Below are 20590 nucleotides of genomic sequence, written 5' to 3' on the forward strand. Positions count from 1 at the left end.
TGTGAATCACTAAACTAGTATTTAGTTGTATAACCACAGTTTTTCATGATTTCTTCACATCTGCGAGGCATTAATTTTGTTGGTTTGGAACCAAGAGTTTGCTCATTTACTAGTGTGCTTGGGGTCATTGTCTTGTTGAAACACCCATTTCAAGGGCATGTCCTCTTCAGCATAAGGCAACATGACCTCTTCAAGTATTCTGACATATCCAAACTGATCCATGATACCTGGTATGCGATATATAGGCCCAACACCATAGTAGGAGAAACATGCCCATATCATGATGCTTGCACCACCATTGGCGCCCCCATATGGTGGCTGGGGGTGGCTACAGCCACCACCAGATTACTCTGAGCCACCACATGAGGGCGCATTGGATTTGTGTGGATTTAGGGAATATATTTTAAATCACAACCGTTAATAATGTGAAAACGGTGTTAAAACAAGAGCAACAGCAACATCATTATCAACAACAACAACAATAATAATATATAATATAATAAGAATAAGAAACAGAGCACAATGGGGACCGCCGCACCTTTGGTGCTCAGGCCCTAAAAGTAGACGCAGCCGCGTTGCTACGTTTGAGTGGTAAGAGTTGTATTCTGTCATGAATAGTTGAATAACCCAAATATAAAAGTTAATGTAATTAAAGTGTGACTGCAATAATAAAAAAATCAGTGTTTAAATATATGAATATACTGTAAATTCAGTATATCAAATAGTTTTGTTTTTTTTGGTCGGGTATGCCACCCTAAGATTTTGCCTAGCCCCCACTAATTTTTTTTTGCTGGCGCCACTGTGCACCACCATGCTTCACTGTGAACTGTGGCTTGAATTCAGAGTTTGGGGGTTGTCTCACAAACTGTCTGTGACCCTTGGACCCAAAAAGAACAATTTTACTCTCATCAGTCCACAAAATATTCCTCCATTTCTCTTTAGGCCAGTTGATGTGTTGTAGTTGATGTGTTGTTTGGCAAATTGTAACCTCTTCTGCACATGTCTTTTATTTAACAGAGGGACTTTGCGGGGGATTCTTGCACATAAATTAGCTTCACACAGGCGTCTTCTAACTGTCACAGCACTTACAGGTAACTCCAGACTGTCTTTGATCATCCTGGAGCTGATCAATGGGTGAGCCTTTGCCATTCTAGTTATTCTTCTATCCATTTTGATGGTTGTTTTCCATTTTCTTCCACGTGTCTGTTTTTTTTTTTTTTTTTTGTCCATTTTAAAGCATTGGAGATCATTGTAGATGAACAGCCTATAATTCTTTGCACCTGCGTATAAGTTTTCCCCTCTCCAATCAACTTTTTAATCAAACTACACTGTTCTTCTGAACAATGTCTTGAACGTCCCATTTTCCTCAGACTTTCAAAGAGAAAAGCATGTTCAACAGGTGCTGGCTTCATCCTTACACAGGGGACACCTGATTCACACCTGTTTGTTCCACAAAATTGACGAACACTGACCGAATGCCGCACTACTATTATTGTGAACACCCCCTTTTCTACTTTTTTTTTTGCTAATAGCCCAATTTCATAGCCTTAAGAGTGTGCATATCATGAATGCTTGGTCTTGTTGGATTTGTGAGAATCTACTGAATCTACTGGTACCTTGTTTCCCATGTAACAATAAGAAATATACTCAAAACCTGGATTAATCTTTTTAGTCACATAGTACTACTATTATTCTGAACACTACTGTAAATCTTACTCATGAATCGATTTCTTTCTGATATCAGAAAATTTAAAATACGAAATTGAAGTCTGTTCTTAAGATGCCATGGTAATTTCAGATCGTTCAACAAATCATTTATTATATCAGGACTGTAAACTAGTGAGAGACCCTCTGAGATGGCGCTTTAAACAGAAATGGCTCGAGGACCTGGGCTTTGTCACTTTCCTGGATGACCAGATAAAATTATTTTTTGAGACAAAAACAACTGAAACTTCAGCTAGTATCAGGTGGGAAGCCTTTAAAACCTTTATAAGAGGACAAATAATTAACATTACTAGCTCTAAAGCTAAGCTGACATTTGAAAAGGCCAAAACATCGGAAACAAGAATTAAAAAGAGTAGAAAAAGAATGCTACCATTCAGGTTCACCTGAAGACCACAACCAATTACTTCTGCTGAGAGCACAATATAACTAATTATCAGCATCAAGAGCAATGGCTCTTCTTTTACGACTTAAACAAACCTTTTATGAACAGGGAGAAATACCAGGGAAGGTGTTGGCGTGGCGCATTAAGCAGTTACTGAGCGGGTGAACCAAGGAGAGACCATGACAGAGCCAACTGAAATAAAATAAGCATTTAGAGATTTATACGAAAAGCTTTACAGTTCAGAGATAAATAGCGAGCAGCAGAAGCAGATGCTTTTTTAGATGGAGTTCATATATCGGTAGTCTCAGAACAGCTTAGAACTGACCTAGACAAAGTCATAACCTTAGAGGAAATATCTGCAGCTATTTATTTATTTATTTGATCTCCAGTAGATGTAGCAAGTACAGCTACTGGAGTCAACCCAACATGGAGCTCACAGAACAGTATTTCCACCAGCCTTCACAACACCACACCACTATAGATATATAAATAATAAAGGTAACAGGTAACAGACTAATCGGTCTACTGTTAGGGCCGCAGAATGGTGCAGCAGCACTTTTTGATGATGGCACAATCGTAGCCATTTTCCATGCTTGTGGATAGACACTGTCCTCAAGACTTAAATTTCCAATGTGAGCCATTGGGACAGCAATTAACCTTGCAGCAAGTTTCAATAATTTTGAATCAATATTATCAACACTCGATATTTTTTCTTTACATTCTAAAAGCAATTTTTCTTCCTGGCCCACAGTAACATTGATAAACTGTTGTGTGGGCCGCCAGAAGAGGAGGTACTGCTGGCCCACCACCAGAGGGCGCCCTGTCTGGAGTGCGGGCTCCAGGCACCAGAGGGCGCAGTCGCCTCACAGGAGCAGCCAGGGTGACAGCTGTCACGCATCACCTGCAACAGCTGTTACCAATCATCTGATCAGTAGGGGTACATCAGCAGGACGTCTCCACCTCTTTGCCGAGATATCGTTCTACCTGGAAGGTAACATTCTCAGCTAACTGTGTGACAGTAACCTTTTGTGACTTTTGTGCGTTGTATAACAGACTCCTTTTCCAACAAGAGGTGGAGGTAGTTTTCCTGCCGTGCGGATTGCTGGGTGCAAACGCGCCCACATTTAATTGTTTCTTTGTTCCTCGCCAGCAGTACCAGGTCCGACACGCGGAGGCAGTGGCCACCTGGGAATTCGGACTTGGCGGCTCCAGTATTCCCGGGGTCTGGTGGCGGAGGAAATCATGTGGTTCCGGTTCTGCTTTGGACAGACGTCTCCTATCTTCGAGCCTGCCCACACGACACCTTTTGTGATTTGGCTTTTTGTCCATTGTTGTAATCTGTTGTATTTGTTGTGCCCATTCACAACAGTAAAGTGTTGTTATTTGACTTCCTCCATTGTCCGTTCATTTGCGCCCCCTGTTGTGGGTCCGTGTACCTACACTTTCCCAACAGGATATCTCGGCCAACGTCATGGACCCCGTGGGGCGTCAACCGGCTGTTGAACGGCCAATGGAAGAGCAGGGCGCACAGGCGTCTGCAGGAGGAATGATCGGTGAGTTGCAGCGAATCCTCACCGCTTTTACGGCTCGGCTGGATCTGATGACCGAGCAGAACGTCCTCCTTAACCGCAGGGTGGAGGCTCTCGCCGCGCAGGTGGAAGCGCGCCCTCAGGGCGCTGCTGCGGCTCCCCCTCCTGTCGATCCTGTGCGCAACAGTGACATTCCACAGGTCGTTCAACGACCCCTCCCACCTTCCCCTGAAGCATACATAAGCCCTCCAGAGCCGTACGGGGATTGTGTGGAGACATGCGCGGACTTTCTTATGCAGTGTTCGCTCGTCTTCGCACAACGTCCCGTCATGTACGCGACTGATGCTAGTAAGATAGCTTATGTAATTAATCTGCTTCGCGGCAAGGCACGCGCTTGGGCTACAGCGCTTTGGGAGCAAAATTCATGGCTCCTTCTGATATATGATGGGTTTGTGAGGGAGTTCAGAACAGTGTTCGATCACCCAAATAGAGGAGAGACCGCTTCAGCCGTGCTGCTGTCAATGAGACAGGGGCGCCGGAGCGCAGCTGTTTATGCAGTCGACTTCCGCATCGCGGCTGCGAGATCCGGCTGGAATAACACTGCCCTCCGTGCCGCCTTCGTAAACGGACTGTCGTTGGTCCTGAAGGAGCTCCTGGTGGCCAAGCACGAACCGCGGGATTTAGATGGGCTTATTGGTCTCGTTAAACGATTAGACAATCGGTTAGAAGAACGCCGTCGGGAACGAGACGAAGGGCGTGGCCGGGCACACGCCGTCCCTCTACCTTCCGGTTCCGACTGAGTTCCGCCCTCCCCATGCTCCACGGCCTCTACGCTCCGTGTGGTTACAGCTCCCCCTGCTGATGAAGCTATGGACACGAGCAGGGCCACATTTAGGGCACCAGATAGACAGAGGAGGCTGGCCCGCGGAGCGTGCTTTGTTTGTGGCTCAATAGAGCATCAAGTGAGGGACTGCCCCGAGCGGTTAAAACACCAACGCCTGCCCCTAGAAACTGGGTTAGGGGTGGGGCAAAACATTCACGTGGGACATACCCATATTGCCACACGACTCCCAGTTACAATCCTTTATGAGGATTTAACCCTGAAGGCCCCAGCACTGGTGGACACGGGCTCTGAAGGGAATCTGTTAGACAGCAGATGGGCCAGGGAGGTAGGGCTCCCTCTGGTGGCGCTTACCTCGCCTGTGCAGGTACGGGCACTAGATGGCTCCCTACTCCCTTTAATCACACATAAGACACCACCAGTAACTCTGGCCAGAATAATGCACTAATTCTGAAGTTTTGTAACAAACGCAAACAGACGCCAAAGGAGTATGGGTAAAATGTGCCTCTGCTAACACTGATTGGTTGAGTCATTCATTCTATGTAAAAAACAACACGTTAATGTGAGGTGTGTGTGTGTTGGTGTTTTGCTTTTGCAAAATATGAAATTTTTTTATTTGTAAAAAAAAAAAGAGGCATTTTCAAAAACAAAAAAAAAAAGAAAAAAAGCCAAGTTGTAATTAGATAACCGTCTGATATAACCAGTGTCAAAATAAATAGAACACATCTACTGGTGCCCAGATGCTCATTATTTAAGCTGGGCTTACGAGTTTTGGCCCTTTTTCAGCCGATTTTTCACCCGTGCAAGAATTTTTTGAATCATGCCGAGTTTCAGCTTAATCGCACGTCCTGCATCATGTAGTATACATGGAGTAACGAGCTGCATTTAACCTCTCACGGCCGCCTCCTGATCGTCAATCGTATGGTCGGCTGAAAATCAAACCTGTTTGATATTCTGGTCGGCCATCGTGAGGGTATCCCGCTGCTGAAGCACTACAAGCGTCCAACCTCTCGCACTGTGCATGTGCAAACACCAGAGAGAGCATAAACAGTGATCATCTCTTTGGGAGAGCAGCTTCTGTTTCTTTTCTCCCCTTTCTTCAACTCATGTAAAGTCTTGTATTGTTTTTGTTTTGTTTTTTTGTTAAAACTTTGCTGTCTCCCATCAAGAGTTTTTGTAAACATAAGAAAGGCAAATAAAGTTTGACAAAAAAAAGCTTGTTTACATTTTGCTTCTGGAAACAAGAGACCGATGTGTGCTTTTTGAATGTACAATGTGAGCAGTCAGATCACATCGTGTGCTCTGAACTTTTACATCATGCAGTTTTGTCATACAGTTTGAGCTGGAGCCAATTGAAAATATTGTACAGTGTCTTCCCAGCGTTAAGGTGAATACTGCCATGAACACTACTGGCCAGTAGATGGCAGTAGAGACCGTGAAAACTTGCCAAAACAAAATTCCAGATAATCCGTGTCTGCTACGTTTAATCTGCATAGAATTTAATAAAAGCAAACTGAATTTCAGACATCTTATATATATATTACACTGGAACAAAGACAACAGACAGTGTTTGGCATAAGCAGGACTCTAAATAGCAAACAGGAATCAATTGCAATGATTCCAGTTGAAAATAATGGAGAAGCAGCCTGAGCTTCTTCTGGCATTTTCACATAAACAAACACAATAACAACGTCTATAAACCCAGAGAATATATTCACGAGAGTTTTAGGCACAATATACAAAGAGTTTAATGCTGTTGTCAGTGTGGAGCCTGATCAGAGCGTCTCAAATGCATTTCTTCTGTCGTGAATGTACTGATATTACCCATAATGCCCCTGGAGACAGCATGTCAATCAATCAATCAATCAAATTTTATTTGTTAAGCGCTTTACAACAACCTAAGTTGACCAAAGCGCTGTACATATAAAAATCATATTTAAAATATAGTTAAAAAGAAGAACACAGATACATTTTATTCCCAAGTCTAAACTAGAACAAGTCCACACTAAAACCTTCAAAATTAGTGCATTACTTTAAAACTAAAACATATATCTGATATTTTCACTTTATAAAACTTCAGACGTGACATCAATTTAAATAACTTGTCCGAAATTAGTTTGGTTAAAAATTTAACCATAAGTTAAAACTGTATGCCTCTGGATGACTTGCGTGATATTGCTAGCGTATTAGTATGGGATCAAAAGAAATTTCCTTTTTTTTCTGTGGCCAGTTCTCCTTTGTCTGCAGAGGATAGAGTGGTTTATTCTACAAACAGCTCTCCTCTGTTTACGGAGGATAGAGCGGTTTCTTCTAGAATCAGCTCTCCTCTGTTTAGAGGATAGAACTGCGCATCTACTAGAAAAAAAAAACATTTAACAGGTAGGTACTCAACTGATTTTAGATTTTAGAAATATTTGCAACTATTCAGCTTTGTTTAAAACATCTGCAAAAATACATTAGCGGTCTAAAAATGATCGGACCAAAACTTATCGGAAGATAATTAGTCCGATAATGGTTTTCAAAGTTATCTGAAAAACTACTCTGATATTATTACATTATCTTCGATAATCAGCGATTAGCGGAACTGTGCCCACCACTGATATTAACTTCATTTTGACTATCGCACACAATGTCTGTCAAGGCACATCTAAATAATCAAAATTTGCATTGGCTGGGCGGTAACAACAGGAGACCAGTAAGGGCTTTAAATGTGGTATTTGGACTTCAAGCCATAATACCTCCATCTCAGGTAACATTAAATCCATTCTTATTTTTACTGGTATATGTTCCTGTATATAGATGGCAACCCCACCACCACTTGCTTTTCTATCTTTTCTATATATGCTGTAGCCTTGGAAATATAAAGAGGAGTCTTCAAACGTGGAATCCAAATAAGTCTCTGTAATCCCCATAATATGAAAATTACCTTCTAGTAATATCTTTGAGATGTCAGTTACCTTATTTCTAAGACTATGAATATTCAAATGTGCCAATTTTAATCCCTTTGAAGTAGCTTTGCAAGAGAAACCATTTTTAGTTAATATTGTAGATATATTATAATCCAATTTGTTAACTGAGCCACTATTGAACTGTAATTTTCACAAATAAATTGATAGTTACTGGGTGCCAACTCAAAAGACCAACTGAAAAGATCCACCAACGTGCGCACGGAGATCTGAACAGAGAGTCTGAGCGTGCACTTCTGTTTCCAGATCCAGATCTCCACTCGGACGCGCAGCAGAGACATGCCCCAGCGCTGACTGCTGGAACACAGAGGAGGATGCAGACACTGGTCCAGCAGTAAGCAGATTTCAACCTTGGGGAACACCAGGAGTCCAGGTTGATACATTTTCCACCCAAAGTCCAAAACACCTTTTTCTTTTGTTTTTTGCAATTGACACAATTAGAACAATTTGCACCAACACCAATAAAACTGCAAAAAACTAAGGTATTAGGGAAAAAATACAGACAGACATTGAAATGGAAGCTCTGTACAAATTTTTTGGACTTCTGATATACATGTTGTTGGTGTCTCTGCCCAGGACTCAAGTTCCCAGGACTACTGGAAACAAAATAATATATTGTCTGTGCCCTTTCTAGCGAAAGTAATGTCCAGAGACAGATCACAAAAAAATCTGAAAGAGGATCTATAAGATGGATAAGAGAGGGGCTTCTGGTAAAGTGGATGGACACACGGGAGGTGTCTGTGTGCTCCACCATCCATCATGTGGTTTCGTTTGAGACACTGTGGAGAAGGGTGAAGGATGGATACTGGATGGTGAAAGACATTCCCTGTCCTACCCCAGTGTTGGCTTATAATAAAAACATGGGTGGAGTCGACCTATCTGACCAGCTCATCCAGTACTACTCTACCCATCGGAAAACTGCACACTGGTATAAGACAGTGCTGCTTCTCTTCCTTGACACTGCAACCACAAATGCATTCATCTTGCATCATGAGATCAGCAGTGTCAAGCAAGTGCAGCCCATGGAGTTGTGTCAGGACGGGCATCCGGCGTAAAACTTGTGCCAAATACCTATGTGGATCTGGCAGTATCTGCTGTGGCAACCCCAAACAATAACGGAAGCAGCCAAAAGGACAACAATAACTTTGTCACTGTATATAGGCTCCCAGGTGCAGCTTCATACTTCACGGTGACCATTGTGATCATGGCGGTTTGTGAAAGGATGCCGAAAGGACCTTGTTAAGTCCTGGTGGAAGCTGAGCTCTCTTTGGCGTCATGTGGCATTTGATGAGATTTGATGACCGCACAAGGACCGCTGGACAGACCCACTCTCTGTGTAAAGAGGGTTTTAGCGATCTTCTATGTTAACAATGTGGGTTTTGGCCTCTGTCAGCTGCGTCTGTAAAGCACTCACCACCCTCTTTAGCTCTGTTGTGTCCAACTTAATTCTCCATACATTGTTCGCCACTCCATTCAGGGTACAGCCAATTTTAGTAAGTTCTGCAAAAAGATCCTGGAGATTGTTCTTCTGTCTTGTTTCGGGGTTAGCCAGTGGGGTGAGCTTCCATAGTGGCGACAGTCTTCAAACATGTCTGCACACTTCACTTAGCTCAGGATGTTTTGTGACTCAAACATAAATTAATTTGCTTAGTTTGAAGCTTAATAGCAATACCAACTATTTATGATACCTGCCAGTCTTCCATTAACAGCTATAACAATTGACTGTAGATTATTGTTAGCGAGGGTGAGGAGCGAGTCTAAGGTGCTGCAATTTCCCAGGTCCTCCTCACGTGACAGAATTTGGAGGATTATGGTCCTGAGTAAAGCTGGGTATTGATTCAAATTTCAAGAATCGATTCGATTCCAATTCTTAAGATTCAGAATTTATTATTTCGATTCGACTGAATTCGATTAGATCTGATCCGATATTGATTTTGGTTAGTGGTATTAAAACCGTTTTTTGACCTGTTCCATAATTGTCTAGTTATGCAACATATTAGTACTACTTCACAAAATTTGGCCCTCAAAATGCAGGCAATAGTGTTTAGAGTAATAGTGTAATAATACTAGTATTATCTTGACATTTGACAGCAAATTAATGAAGTATTGGTAGTTAATAATAATACAATAACATGCTTTTGGAGAGCGGTATGCATCTTCAGAGGCCCAACGTTCATGCCCAGTCGCGCAAAATGACCGATATTCGGTGTGAGTCCGGTCCATACGTTGGTTGTACACTGATGTTCAGTACTGCAGGTACTGTGCAAAGGGAGGAACACAGCGCTCCCTCCCACTCCGGTCCCGTGTTTGCCATCCAGACGTTTGGACATCAGGCAGTCTTCAGCGCCTTTTATGGCCGTCTGACAGCAGTCTGTCATCTACCTGTTGTCTCCATGCGCTTTGGATGCCATCGTGCAGGTGTGGATGAGGTAATGCGGATGCGTTCTGACACTGCTGACCATGCCTCTTTCCCTCCAGACGGCATCTGATTATGTCAATATTTGCTGTGTCGGGCTGGTTCCTGCACATTCTTGCTATGTGTGATGGGGCTTTAGTCTCATTTCAGAGAAGAAGTGATTTTGCTGTTAGGCTGCTAAATCTGGAAATCAGTGTAGAGTATTTTCAGATGAATTAAGTCTGGTTGCAGCAGTGAGGAGAAGTCCAAGATCCAGGAACATTTTGGTTGCTTGTTAGTGTCCCTGTCTCCTCCTAACTGTTTTCTCCTCCTAAAGCTTCTGAGTAACGGTTACTGACACTTCCTGTCCTGTGCTACTGATGTACGGTGAAGGCCACTAAAAATAAAAATCCCTGAATTCAGAGGATGGGAGACTTGGTGTCACTGACCAAACAGTCCCCCTAAAAATCGGTCCTCTGTAAAAATCCGTCCGCCCTGCTTTCACTGCGCATGTGTCATTTCAGATCTCAGCAGCACCATTTCTGAGCATCACCAGCAATTCACCGATTATCACCTTGTTTCTGCTTCAAACTGCACTCCAGCCATCAACCTCAGAGACAGATATCAGAAGCTTTTGTACAACAATCATTTCCACATAAATTCAGCATTATTTCATCATAAAAGACGTTGGACCGATCAGAGCACCACAGCAAGCACGTCTGAGACTGATGGGCTGCTGCGCCTAAGTCATTTCGAAGTGTCTGTAGTGAAATGAGATGATTATTACGTTGTTTCTGCCTAAAACTGACTTTAGAATGACTTAAGAGTTTAGTTTAGTTTAGTTTATTCATTTATTTGAGGGACAGTGTACAGCATCGTTAAGATCATCAAGCAGAGATGAGTTGTACCAGATTATAGCTGAAAAGCTAATTTCCATCTGCAGTCCCTAGGTACATCAAATAATTTAACCATAAATAATTAAAATTCTTAAATTATAGTATATTAGCACAATATTCTAAAATTCTAAAATTGCTCTCCCACAATAAATCACTCTATATATCACCACGTCACAGTCCATCAGTCAGTCGCAAGCATATAAATCCATGTCCCTAAAGACTGTACTATTGCACATTTAAGTTTAAAAACATGGGGTTGACATTAGACAATTTCACACCAAAAATAAAACACAAAACTTGAAAACATGAAAGTAACACTAAACAGTTTCTAACAAAAAAAAAAAAAAAAAAAACCTCAGGCAATGCTGGCAGATCTGATCATTCAGCAGCCACTTCCTAACGGTTTATACTGAGTTTGTGAGGGAGTTCCGACAGGTGTTCGACCACCCTCATAGAGGCGAGACCGCTTCAAGTGTGCTGCTGTCGATACGGCAGGGGCGTCGGAGCGCAGCGAAGTATGCAGTTGACTTCCGCATCGCGGCAGCGCGAGCCGGCTGGAATGCTGTTGCGCTCCGCGCCGCCTTTGTAAACGGACTGTCTCTGGTCCTTAAGGAGCACCTGGTGGCAAAGGATGAGCCGCGGGATTTAGATGGGCTTATCGACCTGGTTATACTGTTAGACAACCGATTAACGGAACACCGACGGGAGCGAGACGAGGGGCGTGGTCAGGCACAAGCCATCCCTCTTCCTCCCGGGTCCGAAAGGAAGCCGACTTCCCCACGCTCCACTGCCAGGGCTCTCCACGTGACAATAGCTCCCCCTGCTGACGTTGCTATGGAAACGAGCAGGGCCAAAAAACGATCAGATCAGAGACAAAGGAGGCTGATCCGTGGAGAGTGTTTTCTCTGCAGCTCTACCGAGCACACACAGAGAGAATGCCCCAAACGGTCAAAACAGCAGCACTCGTCCTTAGAAACTGGGCTAAGGGTGGGTCACAACACCCACGTGGGGAAACCCCGACGATCTGCACGAATCCCAGTCACGATCCTGAGTGGGGATCTAACCCTTCATGCCCCAGCACTGGTGGACACGGGGTCGGAGGGGAATCTGCTGGAGAGCAGATGGGCAAAGGAGGTTGGGCTCCCTCTAGTGGCCTTACCATCACCATTGCCGGTGCGGGCGCTAGATGGCACCCTTCTTCCACTAATCACACACCAGACACAGCCAGTGACATTGGTGGTGTCTGGGAATCACAGGGAGGAGATTGTGTTTTATGTAACACCTTCTACCTCCCGAGTAATTTTGGGTTTTCCATGGGTGTTAAAACACAATTCCCGGATTGATTGGCCGTCTGGGGAAGTGGTTCAGTGGAGCGAAACCTGCCACCGGGAGTGTTTAGGATCCTCGGTTCCACCCGGTGTGACAGCTAAGGAGGAGGTTTTAGTCCCCCCCAATCTGGCGGCGGTGCCAGCCGAGTACCATGACCTTGCTGACGTCTTCAGCAAGGATCTGGCACTCACGCTGCCCCCACACTGTCCGTACGATTGTGCCATTGATTTGATACCGGGCGCTGAGTACTCGTCCAGCAGGCTGTACAAGCTCTCACGTCCGGAACGCGAATCAATGGAGACCTACATCCGGGACTCGTTAGCTGCCGGGTTGATCCGGAACTCCACCTCCCCGATGGGTGCTGGTTTCTTTTTTGTGGGCAAGAAGGACGGCGGACTCTGTCCATGTATTGATTACAGAGGGCTGAACGAGATCACGGTTTGCAACCGATACCCGTTACCTCTGTTGGATTCAGTGTTCACGCCCCTGCACGGAGCACAAATTTTCACGAAATTGGATCTTAGGAATGCTTATCACCTGGTTCGGATCCGGGAGGGAGACGAGTGGAAGACGGCATTTAACACCCCGTTAGGTCACTTTGAGTACCTGGTCATGCCGTTCGGCCTTACCAATGCACCCGCGACGTTCCAAGCATTGGTTAATGACGTCTTGCGGGACTTCCTGCATCGGTTTGTCTTCGTATATCTAGACGATATACTCATCTTTTCTCCGGATCCTGAGACCCATGTCAAGCATGTACGTCAGGTCCTACAGCGGTTGTTGGAGAACAGGCTGTTTGTGAAGGGCGAGAAGTGTGAGTTCCACCGCACTTCTTTGTCTTTCCTGGGGTTCATAATCTCCTCCAACTCCGTCGCCCCTGATCCGGCCAAGGTTGCGGCGGTGAGAGATTGGCCCCAACCAACGAACCGCAGGAAACTACAACAGTTCCTCGGTTTTGCAAATTTCTACCGGAGGTTCATCAAGGGCCAGGGTCAGGTAGTTAGCCCCCTGACAGCCCTGACCTCCACAAAAGTCCCCTTCACCTGGTCGGATCGGTGCAAAGCCGCGTTTAGGGAGTTGAAACGCCGGTTCTCGACTGCACCGGTTCTGGTGCAGCCCGATCCCAAGCGCCAGTTTGTTGTTGAAGTGGATGCCTCTGACTCAGGGATAGGAGCCGTGCTGTCCCAGAGCGGGGAGTCCAACAAGGTTCTCCATCCATGTGCCTACTTTTCCCGCAGGTTGACCCCAGCTGAAAGGAACTATGACGTCGGCAATCGGGAACTTCTTGCGGTGAAGGAGGCTCTTGAGGAGTGGAGACACCTGTTGGAGGGAGCATCGGTACCATTTACGGTTTTCACGGACCATCGGAACCTGGAGTACATCCGGACCGCGAAGCGTCTGAACCCCAGGCAAGCCCGCTGGTCGCTGTTCTTCGGGCGTTTTGACTTCCGGATCACCTACCGCCCCGGGACAAAGAACCAACGGTCTGACGCCTTGTCCCGGGTGCATGAAGAGGAGGTCAAGACCGAGCCGTCAGACCCCCCTGACACCATCATCCCCGAGTCCACTGTCGTGGCCACCCTTATCTGGGACGTGGAGAAGACCGTCCGGGAGGCCCTGACACGGAGCCCGGACCCGGGGACAGGTCCGAAGGACAAGCTGTACGTCCCACCAGAGGCCAGGGCTGCGGTCCTTGACTTCTGTCACGGTTCCAAGCTCTCCTGTCATCCAGGGGTGCGAAGGACCGTGGCAGTGGTCCGGCAGCGCTTCTGGTGGGCGTCTATGGAAGCCGACGTCCGGGAATATGTCCAGGCCTGCACCACCTGTGCCAGGGGCAAAGCCGACCACCACAAGGCCCAAGGCCTCCTCCAGCCTCTGCCCGTGCCTCGTCGCCCCTGGTCTCATATTGGCCTGGACTTTGTCACGGGCCTCCCGCCGTCCCAGGGCAACACCACCATCTTAACGATAGTGGACCGGTTCTCCAAGGCGGCCCACTTTGTGGCCCTCCTGAAGCTCCAGACGGCCCAGGAGACTGCAGACTTCCTGGTCCACCACGTCCTCCACCGTCAGTCTCTCGTCTGGGTACCACCCCCAGACGAACGGGCAGGCAGAGCGGACGAACCAGGAACTGGAGCAGGCCCTCCGCTGCGTGACCTCCGCGCACCCGATGGCCTGGAGTGACCATCTGGCCTGGATCGAGTACGCTCATAATAGCCAAGTTTCATCTGCCACCGGCCTCTCCCCGTTTGAGGTGTGTTTGGGGTACCAGCCCCCATTGTTTCCGCTAGTGGAGGCAGAGGTCGGGGTGCCCTCGGTCCAGGCCCATCTGAGGAAGTGCCGTCGGGTGTGGCGTACCGCCCGCTCTGCCCTACTCAGAGCCCGGACGAGGGCTAAGGCCCATGCAGACCGCCGGCGTTCCCCGGCCCCTGCATACCAGCCCGGGCAGGAGGTTTGGCTATCCACAAAGGACATCCCCCTGCAGGTGGAATCCCAGAAGCTCAAGGACAGGTACATAGGACCTTTTGCCATAACCAAAGTCCTCAGTCCGGCCGCAGTGAAGCTGAAGCTACCAGCTTCACTGCGGATTCATCCAGTGTTCCATACCTCAAGGACCAAACCCTACCACACGTCGACTCTCTGCACCCCCGGACCGGCGCCGCCTCCTACCTGGATCATAGATGGAGAGCCTGCCTGGACCGTGCGCAAGCTCCTGGATGTCCGTCGAAAGGGCCGGGGGTTCCAGTATCTGGTGGACCCGAAGAACGCTCCTGGGTGAAGAGGAGCTTCATCCTGGACCCGGCCCTCCTGGCCGACTTCTACCGGCGGCACCCGGACAAGCCTGGTCGGGCGCCAGGAGGCGCCCGTTGAGGGGGGGTCCTGTTGTGTGGACCGCTGAAGAGGAGGTACTGCTGGCCCACCACCACCAGATGGCGCCCAGCTTGGAGTGCGGGCTTCAAGCACGAGAGGGCGTTGGAGCCACTGGGAGTGACAGCTGTCACTCTTCATCAGCACCAGCTGTCACTCAGCCAACTCATCACCATCTCCATAAAGGCTGGACTGCGACTCCACCTCCTCGCCAAGAAATCAACTACCAATCAGGTAACTTTCTCTGCTGACTCAAAACATTGAGTAATAATCTGAACTTCTTTGCAGCCATTTTCCTGTGGTGTGTCCTTATCTGTGGGATTGGCGTTTGGTGTGATCAGCGACGGCTTCGCTTCACACCCCAACCAGATAAGTGGTTAGACAGGAGCTGCACGAGTGTGTGATTGGAGGTGGAGGTGCTCCCTCCTTACTGAATACAGACTGTGGGATTACTGAGTGTGCGACCTCACACTCATCAGGACTGTCTCTGTTCTCTGCCAGCAGTACCGGGTCTGACTGCTGAAGACAGCGGCCACCTGGGGCGCAGGGCTTGGCGGCTCCGGTGTTCTTCAGCTCCGTTGGCAGTGGAAGCTGTGTGGATCCGGCTCTTCTCTCGCCAGGCGTCTTCTATCGTCGAGCCTGCCCACACGTCACCTGGTGTATGATTGACAGTCACTATATTGTTATTGTCTGTACGTCGTTGTGTGATTCACAACATTAAATTGTTACTTTTGGCTTATCCATTGTCCGTTCATTTACGCCCCCTGTTGTGGGTCCGTGTCACGACACTTTCACAACATATATGAAAAAGCTGTCTGTGCAAAAGTTGTTTTACGTCTTGGAACAGCATACTGCCCCCTAGTGATGGAACGTGTACTTCTATTTGTCACTTGAGATGTTAATTGGACAAAGTTCTGAAGAGGAGCAGGTGCCGAATTATGTATAATTCTATGTACTAATCGAACACTAGCCATTATTTGAATGTTTTCAAAATTCAACAATCTGTATTTTTCCAGTACATGGCAGTGATGGTACAGCCTTGTTCTCCGATCCACGATTTTTAAGGCTTGTTTATAAATGGATTCTAATGGCTTCAAGGTGGTTTTATTTCCTTGTGACCAGCATGTGATACAATAATAGAATCTAGACATGATCATTGCATTAAAATAAATTTTTGCTGCTGCCACAGTTAGAGAATTCCTGATACATTTAAAAGTTGCTATACTAGATTTAAATCGCATTTGTTTTAAATGTTTTTTAAAGGCAGCGAAGGATCCAGGATAATGACTAAGTATTTGTATTCTGTTACATTTTCAATCTGTTCCCCATTTACATACACATTTGGAAAGTTACACTTTTTTGGTTTATTGTAAAAATACATGGCAGATGTTTTCTTTATATCATAGAGTCAATTTTGACTCTAGTAACCATGCTGCCACTTTACCCAAGGCCTCAGTCAGTTTAGAAGCTACCTGCTCCACGTCTCTCCCCCAAGTATAAACGACTGTGTCATCTGCGTACATTTGAATATAAATATCCTCCTGCATCATAGATGGCAAGTCGTTTACAGATAGGGAGAAGAGCAGAGGGCCCAAATTTGAACCTTGAGGCAACCCACTATCAGCAGCTCAGATAGAGGATGTAGTATCATTAATCCGGTTGTGAAGCGCTGACGTAACGCATCACATGATAAATCTGTTTACGGGTCCAAAGACCTCCAAGTTTACAATTAAAGTTACGTCTTTCCTTTAAGGATTTACAGTTTAAGTTTAGTTTGTGTTTACTCCTTCCTCCGTCCCTTCTCCGCCTCCACCTCCGTTAACCGCATTCGTCTGGCTCTATGGTCAGAACACTTAATAAAACTTTTTTTCTTTTACTTTACATATTTTATTATGCACAAGTAAAATATACATGTCTGTTTGTTAATAAAAAAATGTATTAAAATAAACAGGACGTTAAAGTGCAAACTTCACTTTCTCCCCGAACGACATGAACAGAAAGCGATCGCAGCTCGCAGCAACTCCCACTGAAAATAACGGAGAAACAACCTGAGCGTCCGACATTTTTACATAAAACAAATGCAGTAACATCTAAAAACCCAGTTAATATATCCAGGAGAGTTTTAGGCACAATATACAAAGAGTTTTATGTTGCGATGTTAATGCTGTTGTCCGTGTGCAACGGTGTAGGTGCAGCCTGATCAGATCGTCTCAGTACAGTTCTCAATGTTAATGACAAGCATGCCTTTTTTGTTTGGAGCCGGAAGTTGAAAATCACATGATGCGTTACGTCACACTTAACAACCGGATACGAACACATTGAGAACGATCTGACAGATAGGATTTTAACCAGGCCAGTGTATTCACAGAGAATTTGAAATTAGTTAATTTAGAAAATGAACCGGATGACTGACTGTGTCAAAGGCTTTTCGTAGATCTAAAAAGTTCCGCCTACTACTCCTCCATTATCCAGATGTTTTTTTATGTTTTCGACAAGGAGGCAGCAAGCTGTTTCTGTTGAGTGGTTTGTCCTGAACCCAATAGGATGTAACAGGTCTTCAGCCTCGAGATGTGCAATGAGTTGCTTAGCTACAACCTTTTCAAGAGCCTTTGACACAACTGGGAGAATACTGATGGGTCTGTAGTTATGAATGTCTTGTTTATCCCGTTTTATGGATAGGAATGACAAGGGCTGTTTTTAACGACTTTGGAAATATGTTTTCAGCTATAGATTGATTTACAAGTCTGGTGATCGGCACTATCAAACTGTCTGTAATTTTTTATGAAAAGGGTATCAAGTCCATGAATATCCTGGCACCGTGAACTAGACAGTGAAGTGAGGATTTTGTACACTTCTATGCCATTAGTCAGAGTAAAATTTAACTCATTCCTGTTGTCCATGCAAGCGTGTTTACGTATTGTTTGTGGGAACTTCTGACTGAGCATTTGAACTGATTCAATAAAATAATGCTTAAAAGAATTTCCAATAGTGAGATTATCAGATATAATTGCGGCATTCAAATTCAGTGTTATATTACAGTCCCTTGATTGTCATCTTCCTGATAATTTATCAATGCTTTTCCACAACTGTTTAATATTTCCTTTTGCAGTCTTAATTAATTCTAAGTAAAAATCCGCTTTTGCTTTCCTTAACTGCACTGTAACCTTATTCCTTAAGCTTTTAAAATTCATTCTATCCCTAATATGTCCTGTTTAAGAGATATTTTAAGTGCTGAATCCCTTTTTCTCATAAGAGCCCAGATGGTTGCATTCAGCCAAGGTATATTTGCTTTTACATTTGCCTTACATGGTTGAATTACAGTGTATTTAAGAACCATTAATTTAATTTCAGACAAAAATTCATCACATGATAAGTCAGTGTTTTCCCAGCTAACAATATTACTCCATGGGAAGTTCTTTAGTTCATTTTCAAAAAGTGCCCTACTTCTTTGGGGGACAAAAGATGGCCGTTTTTGTTGTGAGCATCTTGTAACCTTATGCCTAGATTTTGATAGCTTTCATACTAATAGCGTGAGATTATGATCAGACATTCCTGTTAAGAGCTTATAAGTTTTTGTGATGCGGTCTGGCCTAGTTGCGAAAATTAAATCCAATAAAGTTTGAGAGGTACTGGTTATCCTTATGGGTTTATTCATTAATTGCATCATATGATATTTATTTGTGATATCTGTAATTTTTCTCCGACATATTTTATTGGACCAGTCCAAATTGAAATCACCCATTAGAATGAGGTCTTTACCACTGTACAATTTTAAAATATTTGCCAATGATTCAAAAAAAATATCTGTAGCTGTAGGCGGTCTATATATAGCAGCTACAAAGAAGGAAATTTCAGGAGATAATGTTATTTTCATCCCGACACACTCCAGACAATTCGTTGGTAAGACAAATTCTGTGCTATTAATGCTTTCCTTAACATAGATCATAATGCCACCTCATCTGCCACTTAGTCTGTCCTTTCTGTAGATTTTATATGCCAGTACTGTAAACAAGGCAGCAGAAGTTGTTGGAGTTAGCAAAGTTTCAGACAGACATAAAAAGTCAAGATTGGCATCTGATAAGAGGAGCTGGTGTTGTTCTGATTTACAGACAGCACTTCTGATGTTAGGGCCCTGTCCCACTGGCGTTTAGGAGGATTTGCGTATGGATTGCACACAAAATGGGCCCATATTCGCCAAACATCCGCAGTATCCGTGTAACGTCTGTATGAGTAGGCCGTCATCCGAACACGTCCGTGATCATCCAAAGAGGCACACATGTCTGCAGCCAGGATTTTTGAGCTGTTCAAAAATCTAAATGCGGATGACATCCGCCTTACATACTCCATACATACTCAATTCATACACAATATATACTCACTCTATGCGCTGTATATCTGCCGTTAACCGCTGATATCCGCAACTAATGGGGATTTGCTGCTTGGCAGCGGACTGGGACAGTGTGTAAAACAGATATATATCGTGCCCATCATGTCCACATCACAAACTAAAATAAGTTGTAGCGAATGCATACAAATTGGCCACGAATAAAGTGTTTTTATTACATCTGCTTTGCAGCTGATTTGCGGACAATCTGTGAATGCATAACAAACACGTCACGTAAACCCAAAGTACTATATATGGCAGAAAGCGACACACCTGCGTCAGTGACGGTCTGGCTGTGGAGATCCACAAAGACGTAGCTGCTGCAATCCAGGACTTTTTTTTTAACACCAACAAAAGGAAGAGTTGCTGTTTACCCACAACTCACGCTGTTTTCTGTGACACTCTCAAAAAAAAAAAAAAAAAAAAAAAAAAAACACCGTCTCACACCCCAAGCGGCTTCCCCCTTCCCGCTCCCCAAACTCATGAACAGTTAACCTTCACATGACAACACTCTGTGATCAACTTGTCCAAGTCCAGCAAATGCTCCAGCGGCTGTATTGTTGGTGTGAATAGTGATGCCGAAAGAAGCGAGTGCGCTTCTTTTATGACCGCAATGCAGATGCCGTGCACGCACAACACGTGCGCGATGCATTCATAATACACCCGTAATACTGCCATGATAATCTCAATGTGTCGGATCCGTTTCCTCACTACATGCGTTACATAACCGTGATTGTTCATCATATATTCGCTATATATTATTAATATATCCGTAATTCATACTGGGACATTTGTCATTTTTGGCCATTTTTGTTGCGGACGACAACGAACGCCCGCAATTTGTATACTCAATTCAGGTGCAATTGATCCTCTCCCCAGTGGGACAGTGCCCCTTAAGAGGTTTTACTTTGTCATCTGATGGTTAATAATCACATTATTCCCTTTGATCATTTTTGGTGTACAGAGTCCGACTCGGTCAGTCTCAGACGCAGGGACAGTGAAGGCAGAATGGACCAGTTTTTAGAGGGGGCCGGTCGGTCATCGGCACCGGCCCTCTTCTGATCCTCCTTGTTAAAACAAAGAGAATAGCACTTCCTCTTTTGCTGTGTCTGGCAGCTGACTGCATACTATGGCAGTCAGTTTCTTGACACATTTTTGCCGAGTTGGACTGTGAAAATGTCTCTGCACGTTTATGGTCACTTGTTCATCATGTTTGACACATTCTCAGGCCTCACCCCGTGAACCTGTACACTGGCTTTCCGAACATCTGGTGGATGT

General features: G+C 45.1%; 1 protein-coding gene and 1 long non-coding RNA gene across 2 annotated transcripts in view; both read right to left on the minus strand.

Annotated features, from left to right (window-relative positions):
* The window catches only part of adcy3a (adenylate cyclase 3a), a 359639-nt gene that overhangs the window by 74004 nt on the left and 265045 nt on the right, over positions 1-20590 (minus strand). The gene's annotated exons all lie outside the window — the stretch shown is intronic.
* LOC117513584 lies at positions 4-20344 on the minus strand. Its single transcript, XR_004561639.1, has 3 exons — positions 20198-20344; positions 4546-4553; positions 4-14 (listed from the first exon to the last, which is right to left on the minus strand). It is a non-coding gene; the product is annotated as an uncharacterized LOC117513584 (long non-coding RNA).

Source organism: Thalassophryne amazonica, chromosome 7 (assembly GCF_902500255.1).
Source record: "Thalassophryne amazonica chromosome 7, fThaAma1.1, whole genome shotgun sequence".
Taxonomy (NCBI): domain Eukaryota; kingdom Metazoa; phylum Chordata; class Actinopteri; order Batrachoidiformes; family Batrachoididae; genus Thalassophryne; species Thalassophryne amazonica.